Genomic DNA, 24267 nt, shown 5'->3' on the forward strand with positions numbered 1-24267 from the left:
ATTTTATTTACCTGCTGATGCGGCAGGTTTGGCCGATCGCGGCCCCCACTGGCCGCGGTTCGCCGTCCCGGGCCAATGGGGGCGGCGAGAAGCGGCGCGGGCGAGCGATGTGCTGGCCGCGGCTTCTCGCCGCTCCCATTGGCCTGGGACGGCGAACCGTGGCCAGTGGGGGCCGCGATCGGCCGAACCTGCCGCATCAGCAGGTAAATAAAACTGGCCCAGCTCGCCAGGGTGCTTACCCTGGTGAGCCGCGTGCCGAACATTGCCGACCCCTGCTTTATAGGAAAGAAATGACTCTAAATAATGTACTATTAAGTTCATATATAACCCATTTGCATGAGATCTCTACCTTCCACTTGAAATAGTATTGTACTGGAAATCCAAAAAATATGTTTCTAAATATCAATTGAAAAGACCAGGGAGAGTTACGTTCTGAGTATTTGTGAGTGTGTATAAATATTCCAACATAAGGGGTGGAGTCATATGGGGGCGCAGTTTGAAGTTCATGAGAGCATTTCAGCCAATAAAAAGCAGAGACATTTAGTGACTTAGTCAGGTGACTTACGGGCATGACACAATATTTTAATTAATTGCCAGCTGTGTTCTGAGTGCTGGCTGAAAGTGGGAGTAAATTGCTCCTGTCTCAGTGAAAGTTCCACACAGTCACTCTCTGCTAATTTAACATATCCTGAAACTCAGTCTATAAATATCCTGCTGTTTAGCTGCAGGAGGTGTTGATGAGAAGCAGGGAGAAAACATCAGGATTCCTCTATTAATCTTCAAACTCTACAGTTTCTGTTACAGAGGCTGTGGACCTACATTAGTTTCTAATTTGAAACAGGATAGGTCCATAGGAATTGTTACAGCTTTTATGAAAGCTGTAGTTAAGGGGGTGGGGTTAGTACATGAAATGGCTTGTGACTTGAACCCTATGGGTTGTTTCACAAATGCTGTAAGTGAACCAATGCCTACAGGTTAAACTCAAACTTTCAAGGAGAAATTCCTATAACTGGCTGTTGACTACATCCCACCTCAACCTCCTTCTGTGCCTTGTTACCTAGTACATTTTCAGTTGGTTTCTGGGTTTAGAAACCACTACTATAAATCTTATGATGCCTGGGATTTCAGCATTTCAGTCATTAATAGTAACCCTTGCTAACCCTTATGGGCAAAGGTTTTCAGATCCTTTTTCTGCAAAAGTCAATTCCTCCAGGATTTTAGTGACTATCATCTTGCTGGAGGTAGAATAAATGCTGCTTAGTATCTGGAAGCTTTTAAAGTCAACTTTTAAGGGGTAAGTTGCATTAGGGTTAAATTCTGTTACTCCTTTCCTGTGCTGGGTGCAGGTAAGGAGAGCTAGATGTTGGAAAAGGTGTAACAAATTCTGTACAGAGCCAGAGTCCTTTTTAGCCAGATGCAAAACTAGAGTAACCCAAGGGCTGCTCTAAATAACACTGGTTTGAAATGGTTCTTTATAGGCCATTATTCCAGCTATCCATCTTTCTGCCCTTAATATGTCTCTTACTACAGTGGTGTTTGGGCAGTATAATGCAGTTATGTTGGTTCTCCAAAAGATGCCTCCCGCCCCCCACCGTACAACAGGGGAATTGTGTGGGGGATGTTTCTTGTATCACAGAGCAGAATCTCAGTATCTAACTCAGAAAGATCAGACTTTAAAGAGGGAGTGTTATTCACTTTGTTCAACTGTTTCAATATTTAGGCCGTTAGTGTTAACCCTGTAACATTTTCCAGCTCTTTCACAAAATGTGAAGGGATGTTAACATCTGTCCCTAGGCTGGGATTCCCTCACTCTGAAAAGTGAGAGTAATCATTTGAGTCCCAGGCTGCTACTATTGTAACATGCAGTTCCTATGTCTACATGGAAGACAGGTCACAATGCCCCAGTGAATTTTAGTGGCAGAAATTTTAATTCCTGCTCAAGCTGGGATTTGGGTGTCAGAGCCCAGGCTCCAGAGTGAGTGTCTACACCACAGTTAAACAGCCCAATAGACTGAGCCCTGAGAGCCCAAGTCAGTTAACATGGACCAGCCATGGGTGTTCAATTCCAGTGCAGACATATCTAGAGTGTCACAGCTAAGTACAAGGAGGAACAGATTGTTACACACAGGACAAATGAGAGTTAGTGGCTGACAGATTGTCCTAAGAATGCAGATATGTTAACTGTCCACTTCATCCTGAATGGTCGTTTGCAACATTTAAACTCCTAATCTGTTCCACCTTGTCTTTAGTTGTGACACTCTGATTATTTTTCCCTGACTGGAGGAAGAGCTCTGTGTAAACACGAAATCCTGCCTCTTTCACAAACAGAAGTTGTTCCAATAAGAGAGATTATTTCATACTCATGTTAAAAATATTAAGCTTGCAAAGACAAGGACTCAAAAATTAGAAAATGCCAGATTAAGGTTGCCTATGCAATCTTAGTTCAGCCTCTTTTTGCATATACATTATAATACAGCCTTTAATTACATGATCACATGCTATTTTTTCCCACAGGATCCCTGCCGCATTTTGTGCATAGGATGGTGCTCTAGGTATGAATCAAGGTCATGTATTGAAAGGGGATGTTTTTTGTAGGATGTGTGGTTCCCATGTTGCAAAAGTTGAAAAGTATGTAGTGAATAAGGCAGGGGATGGAAGAAACATCATCCTCTCTCTTCCTGCAATGATGGTCTTGTGGTTTAGGCAGTTGAATGCTACCCTGGAGACTTGGATTCTATTCCTGTTTTTCTGCCACAGAGTTCCTATTTGACACTGGAGAAGTCACGTGAATCAAACTTTTCACAGATAGTCGCTAATTGTATGTTCCTCCTGATGTTTGATTTGTCCAAGTGCTGAGCTCTCATAGCTGGGTCTGAAGTCAATAAGAGTTGTACTTTGAACATACAAAGTGCTATACAAAGCTAAATACTCTGCAAAATCAGATTTGAAGTTTCTCAACTTGGGCACCCAAAATTAGCAGGTACTTTTGACCTTATTCTCTCTGTCCATCAGTATTGCATCTGTAAAATTGAGATGATAGCCCCTCACCTCATAGGACTTTCGTGAAAATAAATTCATTAACATGTTTTAAACACTCACAACTGTAGACACGTGTCATAGGAAAACCCAGGAGGAAATTCATAATTCTGTCTTCAGAGCATGGTTTGAACAGTGTGCAATAAATAAGGTGGGGGGAGCATATACTGTATTGAACAATGGAGATAAAATATTCAATATCTTCTCATTAATTGAGCACTGTCTATTCTGTGCACTGAATGAGGCAGGGATACCGTGGGGAAAAATAGCATATGATCATGAAATTAAACAGTGTATCATAATACATATGCACAAGTGGGGCAAACATAGACAACCCCAATTCTGGAATTTCCTACCTCCTGAGTGCTTTCATTGCAAATGTAATAATTTTCTTTTAATGTAGTTTTTTGTGTATTAGACAGACAGCTAGATGTGTGTGTTTCAGTGGGGGTAGGAAGAAAGGAGACAGCTGCCCACCAAAAACTAAACAAATAAAACCTTGGGTCTGATATTATTTAGTACTGGAATTGTCCATCCAAAATTAGTTCTGCAAACACAAAACATATTTGACTTACCTACACCATCTTGGCAGGAAAAGAATCCTTGACAATTAGAAAAATACCAAATCTAGTTCAGAAGCCTTCCAGAACAAACTGAGAAAATGAAGGGCTAAATGTCACATTTTAATTTTTTCTTAGTTACTTTGGAGAAAATCTCATTTCTGTTTTTAGCAATAACTATTTGTATTGTCACTTTGAAGCAGAAACGAATACAAGCATCAAGCATTTTCCTGGAACTTTTCACCCTTGGAGCAAACAAGACTGGCTGAATGGATTTGCAGAGAACATCTTACATTTAAAGTCATTTACTGTGCTGGAGGATTCCCACTATCCGGATAACTAGGTTATCTATTTTAGGACGTGAAAAACCTGTGATTTTTCTATTATTAAAAGAAGCTAGAGTATCTGCTATTAATACATTGCCTACAGTCACTGAAAATCTCTAGAGTAGTCCAAGAAAGCATCCTTATATGTTTTTCAGCTTACAAATTTGCTCAGCGTTACTGTTGCAAATAAATGAAACTCAGATGAACTCCACATACAAAAGTTGGATAAAAAAGGGTCTCAAAACATTTTTTTTAAAAGGTACAAGACATGATATTTTAACTGAGAAATCTATCTAAAGACTACATTTTAAAAAGTAATATTTGTGGTTATTATATTTGCATCAAAGCCTTCCAACAAGAAATGTCCTCTAGCAGGGGGAAAAAAGTCTTTAAATTTTACTAATGGGTAGGGAAATATTTACCCTATTTACGTACTAAAAGCGTATTTGCTTTCTTTTCAAAATTGTATATCTGCAGGTAATTTGGGGCCAAATTCTCTGTTGCTGTGAACTATCCCTGCCCTATTGAAATCATCTATATGATGATAATGATCTCACTGAACCAATTTACGCTAGCAGAGAATTGTTTTATATCTAATATTGTTATACCTCTACTTAATAATATATATATCTATATATATCTATAGATATATAGATGTTTTTGTTTTGTGGGGTTTTTTTTCAGTCTTTACACTAGCACATTGTTACTAAAAATATGTCAGGAGCACAGGAATTGCTTCTGAGTTTGTTTTGTGTGTGTGTGTGTGTGTGTGTGTGTGTGTGTATGTGTGTGCATGTATATATATAGAGAAAGAGAGAGAGAGAGAGAGAGAGAGTTAGATGTATACCTATACATATACAATATATACATAGTGTTTGGCGAATTCTCATACACATACTTGCAAAACACAAATCTGTAGTGTATACAATACAATTTCATAATGTGTGCAAATCCTAATTTTCACAATGAATGCACAGCTAGTACATAATTTCTATTACATGTTTGCAACATAAATTCCACAGTGCAGGTGCAAGATAACTTTCACAATGCCTAGTTTTACAACACGGATAAGCACAATGAAAGTTTCAATTTGTAGATGAGCCATGTAAGTCTCTTATCCAGAGTCAGCAATACCATGTGGGCAATATAGACACAGAATTTCAATTAAAAAAATAATTTGATAATTTAATTATTCACCTTTCTGACAGCTGGGTTTATGATCTGACAAATATAATGTGTTGAGATTCTTTTTGTAATTATTCACCTTCCTCTGCCCATCACCAGCTTATCACCAATTCAGAACATACATGCAATGCTAAGTAATATGCGTGGATATATTTACACACTGATAGTTTCTCTCTATTGTACATTGGTTCAATAGACTCAAAGTAGATTGATATCCCAGAACAAAAACAATTTCTGTTTTAATTTTTTTTTTTCTCTTTTGAATGTTTTCTCTGAACTCACATGACTTTCAGCAGAACCTCAGTTTTTGGAATGTGCAAACCTTGTGGCAGTTGTATCATGGAGCTGCCATTGGATCTATATTGCACATGTTTATGAGTAATCAGTGAAACAACTCCATTCTGGAGTTTGAATTACCTGTGTATTATTAGCTGTTTCTGGATTTTCCATACTTAGTTCTGAGCCATGGTGCTATTGAGTTATATATTGTCAGGATAAATTTAAACTCAAAGTTTCCAGGCCTTGACTTTACCGCAGAGTTAACTCAGGCTCTTACTTGGGTGTTATCTCTAACCTGGCTCCTTTTCACACACAAAACCCTCTGACTTGAGTTTGACTGTGCTTTCAACCTGGGCTAACTGGCCCATCCTGGGATATACGCTTTCACTTGAGCTGGTAACCTTCCCACTTCGCAGTGAGGAGCCAGGCTAAATCACCTGAGAGTTGATAATCCTCCAATGCTTTCCCACATTCCCCTGTATGCCCAGAACAGACATGTTTTCCCATAATTCACTGGGAAAGACTCAGAGGACCATGGGATATGCCCCCAGAAGTCCTAATGCCTCACACAGGTGAGTGCTGCACCAGTGAAGTCAGAGTCATGCAGGGAGGCCTTTCAGTATGGCCCCCACACCCAGGCTAAATTAACACAGGTGTTCAGAGCCAAACCAAACTGTCGATCATCCGAGTTAACACTGTAGTGAAGACATAGCCACATCAAAGAAGTAAAACTTATACAATATACAAGTCCAGAGCAAAAAAAGTTCCTAATATTTTTATTTACAGTTATGGTCATTTGCAATGTACTGTATCTATAGACTTAAAGAAAGAATATTGTATATACAAGCAGCACTAATTTGACCAAAACCACCACTTCCTGCTGTGAAGGAATTTCTGAAAGGTCTCCCAGGAAAGGGCCAGTCCAGCATATCTCTCCTTAGCTTGTGAGTGCTGAAGAAATCACAACCTAAGGTGGCACACTATGACTGTACACAAAACAACTAAGCACAGAGAAAATGCCAAATATGAATGTCAGGGTACACTGTCGGTTGGACCAAGACAAGAAAATCTCACAGTTATGGCAGTTTTGACTTCTTAGCTTATTGAATTATTTCTGGTTTTTAAGAATGAGAAACGCCACACTTTCCTAAATATTATGCAGTTTCACCATCAATCAAAACTCTTACATCTATATAGAGATCGAGTTTTGTGTGTTTAGTTCAATCTTTTGTCCAATAGAAACACATAAGGAGAACTCTACTAATTTCAGTTCTTCCCGTGTTTCCCTTTCTATTGCATGTATTCATTACTTACAATAGCCAAAGACCTTTGTAGGTTTGATTATTTCAATGACTACACTATTCATAAGAGGGACTTTCTTTTGCCTTGCATTATTTTCCCTAAAAGCAAGCATAAATATAATTTATGTACAAATTTTCTCTTTCTTATCATTTCCCAACCTTGAGAAGGTTTAAAGGGTTTATTTCTGTATCTGTATTTAAAGGGATATAACTGTATCTATTTTTCAATCGCCAAAATTGTTTTGGCAAAAAAAGACATTGTAACAAGAAGCTACTATAGCAAATATATCAATTAAGAGCAGAAAATACAGGACTGCCTCCTGGATAAAGCTGCACCAGCAACTCAGTGGCATACTGAAAGACACCCCCCCCCCCCCATAAAGAAAGGTGAAAACACCCACTTTTAAGGAGTTACAAACCATAAACTAGGAATCATGAAATACAACAGGACTGGGCGGGGGAGGGGGGAATGATGAATGAAATAGTAGGAACAAAGAAGAAAGAGGTAACCAAGTAAGTTTGCTCTCAAAATATTTTGGGCCAGATCTCAGATAGTGTAAATGAACGTAGTCTACTGAAGTGAAGGAGTTGAAGATCTAGCCCTCATTTTAATATTTGATATTTCTTGATTTCTGAAAAGCTGCATGCCTTTTAGTCTCTGTACTCTTGCCTTGGCATGCAAAATACTGGGGTCACCTGTGGTAGGAAGCTAAGAAGAAATTAAAGATGATCAAGCTCTTTCAGTCCTTTTGCAAATGTTTATATCCCTTCTCTGAACATATAGTACTCAGTTTAACAAATCAATACTAACAAATAAACAAACACTTTGATTAATATTCAAGTCTACAATCTCCCAATCTAAAGTCATCTTGATTCTCATTCATCTCTTCACCCCAGTAAGAAATATGTTAGTTGTTAAACATGGGATTTTGTTTTCTTTCTAACCAGTGTATTGTGAGGTGGCAAGACATTTCAGTATTTAGGCCCAAACAGACTGATTGTTTAAAATTTTATTTTTACTCTTCTATTTTTTTTTTTTTTTTTTTTTTGCCAGATGACAGCAACAGCATCTTACTTCCTTGAATAATTGTGTTTTATTATATAAACAACTTCAAAAAAAAAAAGAAGCAGCAAGAAATCTTTAAAAACAAATCAATTATATCTTAATGGGTTTGGTCCGAATTCTGTGGTCTCTACTCTATTTTCACTCAGGTTGGGATTTACATAGGATTTTATAGGCACCCAAATCCCATTGAATGAAAGGAAGTGGAATTTAGGTGCCTAACTCCTTTAGTGTACATCTACGCTTGGAGCTGGAGGAGTAAATTCTAGCTCAAGGAGACATACCCACGCTAGCTCTGATCAAACTAGTGTGTTAAAACTGGAATGTAACTGCTGTAGCATGAGAGGTGCGAGGGGCTAGACACTTGGAGAACCTATGGTCTCAGATGGGCATGTACTCGGAGCAGATAGCCCTTCCAGTCATTCATGTCCCACCATGGCTACACTTTATTGTTAGAAAATTAGCTTGATCAGAGCTAGTACACACGTATGGCTCCTCCAGCTGGAATTAGCATCTCCAGCTCAAAGTGCAGACAAACTTTTAAACTCATGTGAAAATCCCAATGTTAGTTGTTACCCAGGCAAATTCCTATGAGTAAAGATGGGAGTAGAGACCTCAGGATTTAGCCCAATAGTAATAACAATGAAAATAATTTAACCAGGAAATCCTCAAAAAAGTTATAGGAAAATAGAGCTAGTGGCTTAAGAAATTAGGCCCTGACTCTGCATTAATTTAGGACTTCCTTAATTTTAAAACCATAAGTTTAAGCTCATTGACTTCAATGGGACTACTGATATGCTCAAAGTTAAGCATACACCTAAGCATTTGCAGGATCAGAGCCTTGTTTTTTGAACGGGGAAGCAGAAGGAGCATGTCAACTGTAGACTGATGGCATTCCAGATTGATATATACTGAGAAGCGTTAAGGGCATTTGTAGCATTCATTTTCAAAACTTTTTTTTCCTCATTCACACTGTATTAGTAGCACCCTAGCACCAAACCAAACAGTATAAAACTTTCTTTTGAAATGCTCTTTATAAAATCGGACACAGAATTTGATACGTATAAAGTTTTCAAGTGTGAGTTGAAGGACATTTTAGGAGCCATATATGAGATCACTTGTTGTATGCCTGAGAACATTTCTTTTAATATTTGAAAGAAGCTACTAGACACTTTTTATATGCAGAAGCTAACTTGAAGTATAACCTATGTATCTGCTGGATCTTAACCTATTTCCTGTAAGTGAAAAGAAAGAACATTTATCATCATCCTACTCAATGTTCAAGAATCATTAAAAAACCCAGGAGTGAACATCCGGAGAAAGTAATGGGGGCGAGGGAAGGGAAGTAGAGGCCACATACATGTGGGAAGTAAAGGGAATAGATTTTTATACATCAGCTCTCTGCTATCACTGCCTAACTGCACATATTTCAGCAGCCTTTTGTTATTCTTTGCTTCTGGAAACCATTCTGTTTTCTTGGTTGCTCTTCTGAGAGCATGGGATGAATACGGAGAGCTTTAAAGACTGAGAAATCTGATAATCTAAGCTGAGTTTGTCCTTTTCTGCTCGCTCCAAGAAATAGCTTGGCACTACCCTTGACTGTTTAAGGAGGTTTAGTCCTGCTGCTTTCTTCTCCTTTTAATATTTTCTTCCTTCTGTAGATGTATAGACTAGGGAACAGTCTGTCAGTTTAATACCTGGCATGAGGAGATCCTTTGCTTTCTCTTCTCTCTTTGGACCTTCTCACTTGCTGATCACTCTGCTCTCATTGCTTTGGATTTAAGATTGTTAGCCTGGAGATATCCTTGAAATCTGACTCCCGTTTTATTTTTAGTCCTCTTATTGACACATTAGCCCCACAGACACATTTATTTCCGGTGATTTATTATGATGTGCCAAAGGGTCAGAATGATTAGGATGTTTACAAAAAACAAACTTTTCCATTTTCACCCCAAACCAGACCAGCAGCAACATTAAAAGCAGATGTTTTCTCAACCCTGAGCCCTGACTCAGACTTGAGCTTTAAAAGACTCTCTGATATGATTTCCAAAACCTGAGAGTTAATGACCTAAAGACTTGACTCTTTAGAAGAAAGAGTGCTGGCTACAGATTGTAGGTTTCAAATGTTGGCTTTACAATTTACAAGCCCAGAAGGAAAGATATCTGACTGGAAAGTTACAGTAGATGATCATAGTGCTGCTGTGATCATTTTTGAAGAAAATCAAATCCTCAAATAATTTAGGGCCTGATTCTGCCAGCATCACATCTGTGTCGTAGTTCCTTATTCCATCACAAATAGTCCCAATGGGAGTACAGGTGGTAGAATTGGGTCCTTGTAAACTCCTTGGATGAAACGCTGGCTCCACTGACATCAATGGGAGCTTTGCCACTGATTTCTATGGGGCCAAATTTTAGCCCCTTGACTTTAGTGGGACTACTTATGTGAGTACCTGCTCACCAACGGGCATAGATTGCACAATCTGGCCCCTGCTGAACAACAAAATGAGGAAAAAGAATATTAGATTGAAAGGGGTCTCTGAACTTTTACATGATACTGATTCCTGGTGAAAACAGCCAACAAATATTCAACCCACAAATCCTACAATCTCATCTTCAACATGATGCTGCTATTCCTCACCCAGTCAGGAAAACTGTGGATCAGACATCTTTATTTACAGCTTTCTATCCCTGCATTTTAGTATTTCCTCTCTGATTATTTGCCACTGTTGGTAAAAATATATAGATTCTTTTTTACATATTACTGAAGCACCTAAGAACCCTAGTCATGGACCAGGACTCCATTGTGCAAGACACGAGTACAAACAGAGATTTTACCGATAAATAAAATAAAATGTTTACAGAATGGGGTATTAATTTTGCTTCACTTTTCCTGGCAAAACTTAGAACCATTGATGGCAGTACAGTTACCCCCAACGAGCTACTGTGCCATGTGGTTTGTGAAATGTGACCACAGGTGCTAATATGCAAACAACATACCATAATACAGGGGTGGCCAACCTGTGGCTCTGGAGACACATGCGGCTTTTCAGAAGTAAATATACTCCTTGTATAGGCAATGACTCTGGGGCTAGATTTACAGGCGCCAACTTTCTAGTGTGACAGGCGGTGCTCACTGCTCAACCCCTGGCTTTGCCACAGGCCCTACCCCCATTCCACCCCTTCCCACCCCCTCTCCTGAGCCTGCCATGCCCTCGCTTCACCCCCAGAGCCTCCTGCACGCCACAAAATAGCTGATCAGGAGATATGGGGAGGGAAGGGGTGGCGCTGATTGGCGGGGCTGCCAGTTGGCAGGAGGCTCTGGGAGGGTAGATGATGGGGCACTGCTGATGTATTACTGTGGTTCTTTGGCAATGTACATTGCTAAATGTTGGCTCCTTCTCAGGCTCAGGTTGTCCACCCCTGCCATAATATCAAGCTCATGGCCTCAATCCTTTGAGGCAGCTGAGGAGATAAGGGGAAGAGATGGGGTGTAAAGATAGCTGTAAACTGCCTTTGCAACCCTGCTGTTTGGGGCTGCTACATTCCAGGCTAAACTCATTGAGAAAGTTTCCTGAAGGTTGTAAGAGGCTATTTTGACAGCCAGGGATAGCAGGGACACTGTTTTTTCCCCCACTACTGCCCCCAGTGCTGGCTTCAAGGATAGAGGCTGGAGTAGGAGCTGGCACAGCAAATCTGTTCTACCTGGGGATTCCCCTGCACTAGAGAAATCCTCCAGAAGTTGGCTAAAATGGCTTTAGGGCAGCTCTGCATCACTGGAGCAGCAGGAAGTTTCCCCCTCGTGGTGAGGATCTGGCCCAACTTGCTTTGGAATCTCTGTATTCTATCATCTACTTTAAGATCATACATATTTAAATGTGTATACTCTTTTCCTCTCTGAATGTTTGAACTGTACACCATTGACATTTGTTGAAAACTGTCTTGGGTTGATTTGAAATGTCTTCCAGTTCTTACCCCTATAACCATCACTAACAAAGTCCATCAGAAGTGGGCAGTTGTCTACACATGCCTGGTAGGATAAGGATGATTCTTGGGAACATGTTTCATTAGGGCACCAATCTTCATTTTATTTGTAGAAAATAGAATAAAATATTATTGTTTCATCAACTGTATTTTATGGCCCATTGAACAGACAGAGTAGGAAACATCTTAATAAATAATGGCTTATGTACTATTTAACTGTGAATGATGACTAGTCATATAATATAAATTCTATAAAGGGTGGTGGTAGGTGTTAAGTACACATAACGTACACTGCCCACATTTGCTCACCAATTACTTTTTGAGCGATAAACAAAATAATGGCAGTATATTAATAATGGCAACATACTCTCTCTCTGGGTAAATATGCAGAGCACTAGGCAGATGTTTTTATTTTTCCCCTCATTTTTGTTCTACTTGTGAAGGTGTCAAGGCTGTATCCCCACTTTGAACTTTAGGGTACAAATGTAGGGGCCTGCATGAAAACTTCTAAGCTTAATTACCAGCTTAGCTCTGGTCCCGCTGCCACCATTGCCTCCCTGGGAAGCCTTGAGAAACCTTTCATCAATTCCCTGGTGAATACAGATCCAAACCCCTTGGATCTTAAAACAAGGAGAAATTAACCATTCCCCTCCTTCCTCCCACCAATCCTGGTGAATACAGTTCCAACCCCCCTGGGATCTAAAACAAGGAAAAATCAATCAGGTTCTTAAAAAGAAGGCTTTGAATTAAAGAAAAAGGTAAAAATTATCTCTGTAAAATTAGTATGGAAATTAACCTTACAGGGTAATCAAACTTAAAGAGCTCAGAGGACTCCCCTCTAGTCTTAGGTTCAAAGTACAGCAAACAAAGATAAACACTCTAGTAAAAGGTACATTTACAAGTCGAGAAAACAAAGGAAAACTAACACGCCTTGCCTGGCTATTTACTTACAAGTTTGAAATAGGAGAGACTTGTTTAGAAAGATGTGGAGAACCTGGATTGATGTCTGGTCCCTCTCAGTCCCGAGAGCGAACGCATTCCCAAAACAAAGAAGACAAAACAAAAAACCTTCCCCCCCGCCCCCAAGATTTGAAAGTATCTTGTCCCCTTATTGGTCCTTTAGGTCAGATGCCAGCCAGGTTACCTGAGCTTCTTAACCCTTTACAGGGAAAAGGGTTTTGGAGTCTCTGGCCAGGAAGGATTTTATAGTACTGTACACAGGACAGCTGTTACCCTTCCCTTTATAGTTATGACAGAAGGACACAGGATTGACAGCCTTGCAGTCTAAAATCCTCCATGTGTGACCAGGAAAAGAACAGCACAGCCAGTGGTAGGGCAAGCTTTCCACACACGGCCTATCCAATCCCAACCTACATTTTGCAGGGCTGACATATCCTGTGAATTAGAGGATTTCAGTCTTCAGCTACTCTGCTAAAACTGTAAACAAGAGTGACAACGAATACCAGCTGTGGGGTTCTTTTGTTTGTTTTTTCTAACGTGGATACCTTTATCTTGCACATTACACACACAGTGCGAAAAAATCACTGGGTGGAAATAATTTTTGGTCCCTATTGGACTAGGCTAGGTTTGTGCCAGTGACATAAGAATGAGGCTACTAATTCTACTTATTCCCACTAATAAGCCCATGAGCCTCCAGTTTCTCTAGACATTCTCCCAAAGAGCTGCAGGTCACACCTTCTTGGTCCTTCTTCGCCCCCACTTAATTACAAGTTTTATCATCACTTCTCTTGTTCTTACATTTCTAAGGATGCTCCTCTCTAATTCATAACACCGGTGCTGATTTTTGAGGAAATAATGCAGCCATACCTTCAAAGTGATCCCTTTTCAGATAAATTTCATGTCAAACATATGATTGGCACCTTTTTATTGATTGTAGGAGATGGGTTGCCAGATTATCCTGCTGGTATATGGATGGTTCCCATATTTATTCAAGCAAATTCGATCTTTTCTACCACCCCATGTCACCTAGTAATTCATCTGATGTAGCCACTATCTCTGTCTTCCTTTCTTTCTTTCTTCCCATTACTATATTAAGCTAGTATTAACAATTTATTTAGTTAGTGCTAGCTTGAGCTTTTAGCATAGTCTCCATAGCAAGGTGTGGGGTGGAGATGCACCATACCCTGGATGGGGTGGAGAGCACTAGTGGCATTGTGGGTCTCTGAGTTGTGGTGTGTTGGGCGGGGGAGGGAGGAGGGAGGAGAGTCAGTTATTCCATCCACATAATGGGAATACTATACTCTCTCACAGCGTGACCAGACGGAACATGGACATGGTGGAACCCTTGCTCCCCCTCCCCAACCCCTCCGCTCAGTTGCTCCTAGGGGGAGTAACTGAGGTAAAGATCCTGTGCTCTCAGGAGTGCAGGAACTGCAAATCTGGCTGTCTCTTACATGAGTCACACAGATGGTGGTAGGGGAGACCTTATTCCCTCCTATTCATCTGCACTTCTGCATAAGTGAAAGGCACAATCCAGCCCCTAATTACTTGAAGCAGCATCTTGAGACCTAGAGCACCCGACTGAATTTCCAGACAGTTCTACCTGAATAGCTCTCAAATTTTTAACTCTAGTTAGTGCACAAATGGCACCCTTATACTGATTCATGGGAGCTGAGTGCTTTAAGAAGTTGATAATTGTGGCATGAAAAGTCACACATGCAAAATGTCTGCATTATTTTCAGAAAGCAGCTCATGGGCTTAATGCAGCTGCAAATGATTCTAAGTGTTCGTACACCATCAGCCCTCAAATTTAGCGTATTATGCGCTGTTTGCAAATTTAGTCCATCAAGCCCTTTAAGGTTTATTATTATAGGTTGTATTCTGCTGCAGAGATATTTTCTCAAGGGGAAAAATAGAAGCCATCTATATTTTGCAATGGAAACTTAAGCTGGCATTATTCCAAAAACAGTGTAAATTAGCAGCAAAGCACACTGCAAACAAAGCTGACAGTCATTTGAAATATAAAACAGAATGGCATTTTAGTAGCATGCATACAGAATTGACAGATATGGCTTCATTCCTAGCTTCTGAGGGCATAGATTTGTGTGCGCATGCCTGCACTGCTCCCTCTAATTTTAGAGGGATTTTGAATATTTTTGAATATTCTCTATTTAAAACTTCTTGGTATCTGAACCAGTTTACCCGAATGCTGCTTAATGCACTTTTCAATTTGTAGCACATCAATAATTTACTGTATATTTCTGTACAGTGCTTATGTCCAGGTCCCTGATTACCGCCAAATTGCTATCTTGACATTTTTCTGAGCACTTCAGTTTAGAAGCCGTTTGGATTGTACACGTGTGCGTGTTACAAAGTGATTGAAATGACAGTAGCACTCCCAGTGCTGAGCCGCAGATCTAAACACATTTCAAATCAATCACTCTGAACGTCCTGCTCATCTCCATTCACTTCAAAACCAGAAGCCATACGCATTGCTGGTTGGCTAAGAAAATAACACTTAAAACTGGCACTTACTGCCCAATGGTAGCTGTGTGCTTCCCTTCTCTCACTCAATCTGCCAAGCCAATCTTACTGCTTCTGCAATGCTGGAAAAAAAAAAAAAGACGATGACAAATCATACATTAGCAAAATGGGAGAGATTTGTAACTCTTGCCCAGAGCTGGAGTTAAGGGTAGCATAAATGATATCGGTACATCTGTTTGGAAATACTATTGACACCCGAGACTTCTCTTCTGAAAGAAATGCAGATAGGGATGGAAGTTCCTTTTTCTCCCTTCTGACAGGTGACTCCATTTAACCCCTACCTGCTACAAGCTAATAACAATGTGTGAGTGCAAAATCTAGCCACAAATATTTTCTGTTAGTGTGTAAAGTTCAAATCTGACCAGGAAAAAATGATCAGATGGGTTTATCAGCGTAACGAAAAAAGAAATCAGATCCATCACCCTCACCTTTGGCCATTTTTAAGAGCAATCCTGAACATTCCAGAGTATTGAGTTAACTTTTCTTTATTAATTGCCTCCCTAATTTACTCCCCAGCCTATGTCACCTCCAGTTACCAACTGGAAACCCAAGAATCAAAATAGTGCAGTATGAAAAAGAACAAATTTCCAGCCTGACTGGAAGCAGAAGTCACATGTGGAGGAGACCCTGATTATGAGATGTCAAATTTTCCTATGGAAAAGTCTAGGATACATCAGATGACATTCCAATTAGCACTCACGCATCAGGGTGTACATCTCAGCCAAATTCAAGCCAAATCCAAAACATCAAACTCTGTAGTTTGCCCATCATACGAAAGTAGAATCCCCTTCTCAATCAACTTCACTGTAAGTTAGACCTATTCAGGGTCACATAAAGGCAACACTCCCATACCCGCCCCCTCAAGACACCTCTGGCCTTGCCCCCAGATTATGACCCAGCTCTCTACTTGAAATGGTGGTGGAGTGGAAGGGGCAGCAGGATAGGGTTGTGTAATCTCTGACAGAACAGCAGCAGATACTTCCTCTGCATGGGAGCTTCAGTGGTGACAACAACTGTCCCTCTCTCCTGTGGAGGCAGTGATGGCAGCTGTAATATATCTGTTTGGATGGGTAGGCTAGGCCTACTGTATTATTCTCCTGTCACGTGGCAGGGCTAGTAACCCAGACCCATGTCAGATGACTGGAGTCAACAAATAAAGTTCAGTTGACTCTTACTAGCATTCATATGTGAGTCACATATTTACTAACCTAGTATGAAGCATATACAGTTTCTAGTAAGCTCCATTACAAAATATCAGATGGTGTTAATTTAATTAATATTTAAAAAGAGATGCAGGTAAGACTCTTAATCACTTCTCACTTACGATACATTAGAGATGTCACCACATTGAAGCATATATTCCTTACAATCCCTACAATTGTTCCATTTTCAGTTCTCCATGCAGTCTGTAAACCTTGTCAAAACTTAGGGAAATGATGACAGTTTTCTAATATGAGTGTTGCCTACTCATGATTTTTTCGCAGTGATGGGATTTTAGCTGTGGCTAGAGCCCATTCTGGTGATTAAGAGAGAAGCTCCACCGTGTAACAAATTTGAGGCCGGGATGCCTGTCCAATTTGCCTGCCTCCTGGGGTAGAGCAACCAATCACAGCTGCTATGGGAAAAGCAGTTTCCCCTCCCCCTCGATTTAGCATCCCAAAGCCATGATCATGGGAGGGGAGGGAGAGTAGTGAGCTAAAGAAACAGCGGCTCCTCTCCCTTCCTGAGAGCAATACTCTTCTGCTCCTCCCCCATCCTCTTTCCCCTGCACCACGTGTCTTCAGAAAGGGGGGGAGGCAAAGAATTCCTGGAGCTGCCCCTCCCCCCCAACCTGGAAGGGGGAGAGGTGACCCCACTGCAGCCCCCAATCCAAAAGACTGGAAGAGAGGGGTGAAGAACATCAGGAGGAGCAGAAGTGTGGCTGAGAAAGGGGGGTGAACTGATGGAAAGGAGGGCTGGGGGAGGGTGGGGGCAGAACTGATTTGAAAGTTGGGGACAAAATTAATTTCTGGGCAGTGGATAGAGAGATGTGGGGTGAGAGCACCTGAAGCATGGGACCAAAAATCTTTCTCTCTCACACATACCCCCCCTCAGGGAGAGCTCAAAAATCTAAAGACAGACCAAAACCCCTACTATTTTATTCAGATAAAACATTATTAATTAATAATAACATTAAAATGTACATGTTTGTTAACAGTATTGCACTAATAATATTAATAAATACATATGTTATTATCAATGATACAGTAGTGCATTGCATTTAAGGTCTGACTCAAGAGATCAAAAATCATGAGCATGGCAATGCTGAGTACAAAGCTTGTGACATTTTTCAAATCATTTCTGATAACCCCACAAAACAAAATGAGGAAAGGATTTTAAAGGACCACTATCAATTTCAAAATGTTATTTTATTATTAATATTGTGGTAGTGCTAGGGAGGCCACAGCTGAGATTAGGGCCTCGTTATGTTGTACATACATGTATTAAGAGACAGTACCTGTTCTCAAAAATTTACAAAGACAAGACAATAAAAGGGTGGGAGAAAGAGAATATTATCTCCATTTCATAGCTGGGAAATGGAGGCACAGTCATTAAGTGATCTGCCCAAGGTCATAGAGGAAGTCTGTTGTGGAACTCGGCCTAGACCCATGCTTTCCTAAGTTCCATTTCAGTGCCTTAACCAAAACCTTTTTCTCTAGATCTTTCTTCATTTCTGTATGAAAGTCTCTTACCTACTATTTTGACATGTAACCTTACATACAGAAATTGCAAGTGGTTAAATAAAATGTGGTCTCTCTATTTTTCAGTCTTGTTTTTGCATTAGATATTTATTTGTATTGCAGCAGTACATGGAAGCCTCTATTAGGGATCAGGACACATGTAAAATTAAAAAGATGTTCCTCCTCCAAAGAGCTTATACAATCTAAGTAGCTAGTGTCCAGTCAGTTTCATTTCTGTGTTGATAGTGAAATTCACTTAATCCTACATATCGGCATGGTGACATCACAGTTGTGCCAACTTAGAGGAAATCATATGTACATAGGAACAGCCAGAAAAGTGTCTATTCACCTCCCTAGGACTCCTGGAAGAGGCTGAAGGATAAAGGTTGGGATGGTGTCTCCTCTTCGTGGTTCCCCACATTGTTCGAGGACAAATGAAATCCAACCATCACAATCACCACAGCATGAAGCTGCGAAAGGTGAACAATGTGTAGCAAGGTGACACTGGTTTTCTAGTCTCTCCCCAGGCTCTCCACAGAATTGGGGGAGAGCTGAATGGGAAGGCAGAGTCTATGAGTTACCAGTGGGGGTGTAGCAGAACTATGAGCTTCCCTGCCTGATCTGCCACTCTATCACAGATAAGAGCAGGTACTGTAAGCCATGCCATGACCCCTCTCCTGCGTGAAAGCATCAAGTGGGGATAACCACGGTGGCTGTTAGGTGAAGGGAAGCATTGAAGCTCTCTCCCTGGCTAGATCAACCCAGGTAATCACCAGAAAGAGAGAAAAGAATATTAAACATGTATGAAAAAGTGCAAACTGAAGAAAAATCATGAAGTGGCAGCAAGTTGGGCACAAAGTTTAAGATCCTCATTTTAATGACACTTTGAAAACATGGGAGATGTCAAGCTGATTGCCTTTGAAGACTATCATGAGAAATCATATGTAGAGCTGGAGCACCAAGGTTGGCCTCCAGAATAACATATAAAATAGAAAAAAAATCCTTTCTGTGTTAAAATGAGATATGTGCGGTTCCCTCTACAGTGCACTGATAGTCCTGCAGCTTTATAATTCCAGCAATTCTGTAGTGGATTCCACTGAATAACAAAGTGTGCCTGTTACAACAAAAACAAAACAAAACCCCTCCTATTCCTGCAGGACAAGAGGAAATTTTGAAACACCTGGACTGCACTTTTTCAAGAGTCAAAATATAATAGGAGTTCACATTCATCTACTGTAGCTTTTTACAATGAACACATGCAAATTGCTCCTGGAATATTTCATTTGTCCCTTTTGCTGAGAACGTTGAGCAGGGTGAGTCATGGTGGAACCTGCTTGTTGAGAAGAAATAGGCACTCAGAGTCGGGTTTTGTTCTTCCTTGAAACACACAAGACCAATTATACTAACTAACATCATCATCACCGAAAGATGAAAGGAAGAAGGGAAATGAGTACAACTGTAGATGCTTTAAAAAAAATAAACTGTTCTCCCCTTCTGGGTTTAATATCACAGTTGGAATAAATCTGTTTTGATTAGTACCAGGCTAAGGATATCTTTGGGGGAGAAAAGAAAATAAACAGTATACATTTTTTAAAAAACCCAACAACCTTACACTGAAAGAAGTTATTAATATTGTCTTTATTACTTTTACTCTTGTTATTGCTTCTTGAAATGGTAGGAGAGATCTAAGAGTTATGGTCTGTTTTTCCATTGATATTATAATGAGCCACTAGGGGAACTAGAAGCAACTTATTGCCACACAAATTATGGTAAGGGTATTTTTTCAGGTTGTATAATTAAGGGGAGGTAGTGTTATTGGCAACACTATTAGTCTTTAAATTCCTCACCCCCCGCCTCAGGGAGCTAAGCATTGTAACTCCCCTTCTGTATATTTCTAACCAACAAAAGCTATTATCTTTTTGTTTACCATAAATCAGGGGTGGGCAAACTACAGCCCACGGGCAGGATCCGGCTTTTCAGGGCTTTGGATCTGGCCTGCGAGATTGCCACCCCCATGGTGCTGCGGGCCCCACACTGCTGCTGGAAGCGGCCAGCACCACGTCCCTGCGGCCCCCGGGGGGGGGGAGGGAGCAGAGGGCTCTGTGCACTGCCCTCGCCTCCAGGCACCACCCCTACAGCTCCCATTGGCCGGAAACAGAGCTTCTGCTCCCCCTCCCCCAGGGACCGCAGGGACATGGTGCTTCCAGCAGCGGCGCAGCACGGCACGGGGCCAGGGCAGGCAGGGAGCCTGCCTTAGCCCCGCTGCACACCGCTGCCACCCCGGAGCTGCTCCAGGTAAGCAGCACTGGGCCAGAACCCACACCCCAAAACCCTCCTGCACCCCGCACCCCGACCCCCTGTTGTACTCCTCCTGCATCCCAATACCCTGCTGTCAGCCCCTTTGTATACTCCGTAACCATCCTGTGCCCCAAACCCCTGCCGTGAGCCCCTGCCTCACTCCGCACCCCCTCCTGCACCCCAACCCCCTGGCCCGAGCCCCCTCATGCACCCCGCACCCCACCAGTGCCCCAACCCCCTGCCCTGAGCCCCTTCCTGCACACCGCACTCACTCCCACACCTCAACCTCCTGCCCCAGCCCTACATTCATGGCCCTGCATGCAATTTCCCCACCCAGATGTGGCCCTGAGGCCAAAAAGTTTGCCCACCCCTGCCATAAATAGCGCCTCTGACTCACTTTGTTTTGGGGAACCTGCCTCACAATCCCAATATAAATGTATGTGGCTAGCCACTGTGGGAGAACAGCAGTGCATTGCAGTGGTGCACAACCCATCATAAAGAAATCTCCCAACATTTACAGCTTGAAACAGTGCAGCTATGTCATTTCAAGAAGTGATTTTGTTAACTCTCAGAAGGTAAACATACTGGGCCTGATCAGTGTTTGATCAGAAGCTCTCTACGGAAAACCCAACTGCTCCAGGAATTAGTATTGATAATGCTATAGAAGTTATAATATCAGTAACTGAATAATTGCTGTTGTGGGCACTGTGCTAGTGAAGAAGCTGTCTTTTAGGTGTGATTTAAAACAGAAGTCATCTTGACTACTACACTAGATGCCCAGTTATTATACTTGGCGCATGTAAGAATCCCATAAAAATTTTTGCAAGAGGAGGTCATTAACCATCCTTATGTTCTCATCTAACTACAATGTGAAGGTGTGGTTGGATATAATATTGTTACTTTCTGTCCTAAAATCTTGCAGAGTGTTTCTGTGTACTTGTTACCAGCTGTTATGTTACACTTAATAATTCTCTCAATTTTGGTAGCGGGGAAAATGATTAGACTACACTGATGGACAAAGTGTTTATATCATTTAGCAAAATTTATAAACACTTTGGGATCCACATGGATGAAAGAAGTCCTCAACATTTAAGGCCAGTAACATATGATAACTCCATTCCTGTACCCTGCACACTTGTCTTCTACAAGTTTTTGTACTGGAAAAAAACATTTTTGACTAATATTGATTACATGTAAACTATATTCTCAAGTATTAGAGGGTAGCTGTGTTAGTCTGTATCCACAAAAACAACGAGGAGTCCGGTGGCACCTTAAAGACTCACAGTTTTATTTGAGCATAAGATTTCATGGGTAAAACTCCATGCACCTGAAGAAGTAGGTTTTTTAACCAAAAAAGCTTAAGCCTAAATAAATCTGTTAGTCTTTAAGGTGCCACCGGACTCCTCATCATATTCTCAAGTAATTTTCAATTGGTAAGCATTTGCTCAGAAAAGTGATCATCAGAAATGATTTCCTTGTGATTCTTTTACACTTTAAATATCCCTTTCCTCCCCATCCCTCATGGCTACTTGAAAAGTCAAAGCAGTGAAAGCCTAATTCATCTTCTTGCTTTGGCACATAGCTGGAATCCAACTGAGTGAATGTAGTCTAAGCATAGAAACAAGAGCAGCACTCTAGGGAATGCATGCACCTAGCAGGGACCTAAAAGCTTCCATTTTTAAGCTCCAACAACAGTATAATGATCTTAGTGATATTATTGTGCTACGAACAAAACAAAAAAAGCGGTGGTCACTTTATGTCCTATTAATAAGCCTGCCCTATAATTTTCAAATGCTACCTACATATGACATTGGCTTGAAGGCACAGAGCCATATTGCTGAACTTTACAGTTTTTCCTTCACTGCCCTGTACTTTTCCATTGCCATACATGGGAGATGAATTAGAGTACAGCTATTTGTTTTAATAAGAAATTTATTCCTTTCTGAGAATAGCAGTAAGAAATAATGTGTGCTTGTCATACATATACTCACATAGCATGTTTGAAGCATAAGCCAAATATTTACTGTGCTGCCTTTCCCCCCAATTCTTATTGTCTAACTTACAGAGGGTTTTTAAATCTTTTAATTAAATCTAGAGTCTAATTGCTTGGCTCCCCATAAGCCTCTTCATCTCTAGCTTCACCAAGGCATCCATGAAGGGAAGCTCAAATTACCAGCTAGAACCAAGTAAAGATATTAGAATATGGCCATTTATAGGGCCCTATCAAATTCCGGGCCATGAAAAATGTATCACGGACCGTGATATCTGGTCTTTTGTGTGCCTTTACTGTATACTACAAAGATTTCCCCGGGGGAATACCAGTGTTTCTCAAATTGGTGGCCCTGACCCCAAAAGAAGTTGCTGGGGGGGCAGTCACAAGGTTATTTTAGGGGGGGAGGGGGTCACGGTATTGCCACCCTTACATATTCACTGCCTTCAGAGTTGGACAGCCGGAGAGCAGCGACTGCTGGCTGGGAGCCCAGCTCTGAGGCCAGTACCCCGCCAGCAGCAGCAGCACAGAAGTAAGGGTGGCAATACCATATCATGCCACCCTTATTTCTGCACTGGTGCCTGCAGAGCTGGGTGGCCAGAGAGTGGTAGCTGCTGATTGAGGGCTCAGCTCTGCAGGCAACAGCACAGAAGTAAGGGTGGCAACATCATACCATGCCACCCTTACTTCTGCTCTGCTGCTGGCGATGTCTCTGCCTTCAGAGCTGGGCTCCCGGTCAGCAGCCGCCACTCTCCAGCTGCCCAGCTCTGAAGGCAGTGCTGCCACCAACAGCAGCACAGAAGTAAGGGTAGCAGTACTGCAACCCCCCTCACACACAATAATTTGCAAACCCCCCCCCCCCCCCAACTCCTTTTTGGGTCAGGCACCCTGCAATTACAACACAGTGACATTTCAGATTTAAATAGCTAAAATCATTAAATTTATTATTTTAAAAATCCTATGACCATGGAATTGACCAAAATGGACCGTGGATTTGATAGGGCCCTAGCCATAAATTAGTTTAAATAGGCACATGGCTTACTTGTACTTTTTATTATACAGGGACGGTTTGTTTCTTTGTGTGTTGTTTGGTTTGGTTTTCTAACTTACAGAAACAAGCTCGCTGCTTTCTTTTTACATATTTAGCTACAATCCACCCCCGGGTATAAACCCACTGAAGTCAATGGAGTTACACCAGGGATGAATTTAGCCCTGAATGAATTAAAGAAGAAAAGGCTCAGATTTCAAATTCTCCACTGTGTCAAAACAGGTCACCACCACTTAGTAGCTCCTTTTAAAAATATGTTTCTATCACAAGAAAGAATTTCCATACATAGTAGTTGCATCTGTCTGCATTCACCCTAGTAATAATAACAGCCACTGTGCATTGATAGAGCTGGTTCTTCAAAGAATGCCATAATGCATTCAAAACCTAACAATAAGCATTCCCAGCACTTTGCTAGAGGTGATTGAAATAAACATGACATTACTAAGGAAAACATGTGTTATCAAAATACATGTACACCCACATTTGGAAGTTATTCAACCTTACTAGGGGTCATCTAAGGTTATTCTATTAGCAAGGTTGATTATTATGTGTAATATCATTGGAGCCATGACACTGGACAGAAATTTTCAATGTAACAAATGAGAAAACATTAATTAATAGCAATACAAAGGTAAGTAAGTGGATAGCTTGTACTAATCTATTCTTTAAGACAGGTTTCAGAGTAGCAGCCGAGTTGTTCTTTTTGCGGATACAGACTAAGAGTAAAAAGAAGAACAGGAGTACTTGTGGCACCTTAGAGACTAACAAATTTGTTAGAGCATAAGCTTTCATGGACTACAGCCCACTTCTTCGGATGCATATAGAATGGAACATATATTGAGGAGATATATATACACACATACAGAGAGCATAAACAGGTGGGAGTTGTCTTACCAACTCTGAGAGGCCAATTAATTAAGAGAAAAAAAACTTTTGAAGTGATAATCAAGCTAGCCCAGTACAGACAGTTTGATAA

The 24267-nt window shown here is 41.0% G+C and overlaps 1 protein-coding gene across 3 annotated transcripts in view; it reads right to left on the reverse strand.

The window, feature by feature from the left end:
* CDH18 (cadherin 18) overlaps nucleotides 1–24267 on the reverse strand; it is a 904559-nt gene that overhangs the window by 297221 nt on the left and 583071 nt on the right. For all 3 annotated transcript variants that reach the window (XM_034761577.1, XM_034761578.1, XM_034761579.1), the window contains one exon: nucleotides 15227–15297. The gene's annotated coding sequence lies outside the window, so the exon portion shown is untranslated. The remainder of the gene's footprint in view (nucleotides 1–15226; nucleotides 15298–24267) is intronic.

Source organism: Trachemys scripta, chromosome 2 (genome assembly GCF_013100865.1).
Source record: "Trachemys scripta elegans isolate TJP31775 chromosome 2, CAS_Tse_1.0, whole genome shotgun sequence".
NCBI lineage: Eukaryota > Metazoa > Chordata > Testudines > Emydidae > Trachemys > Trachemys scripta.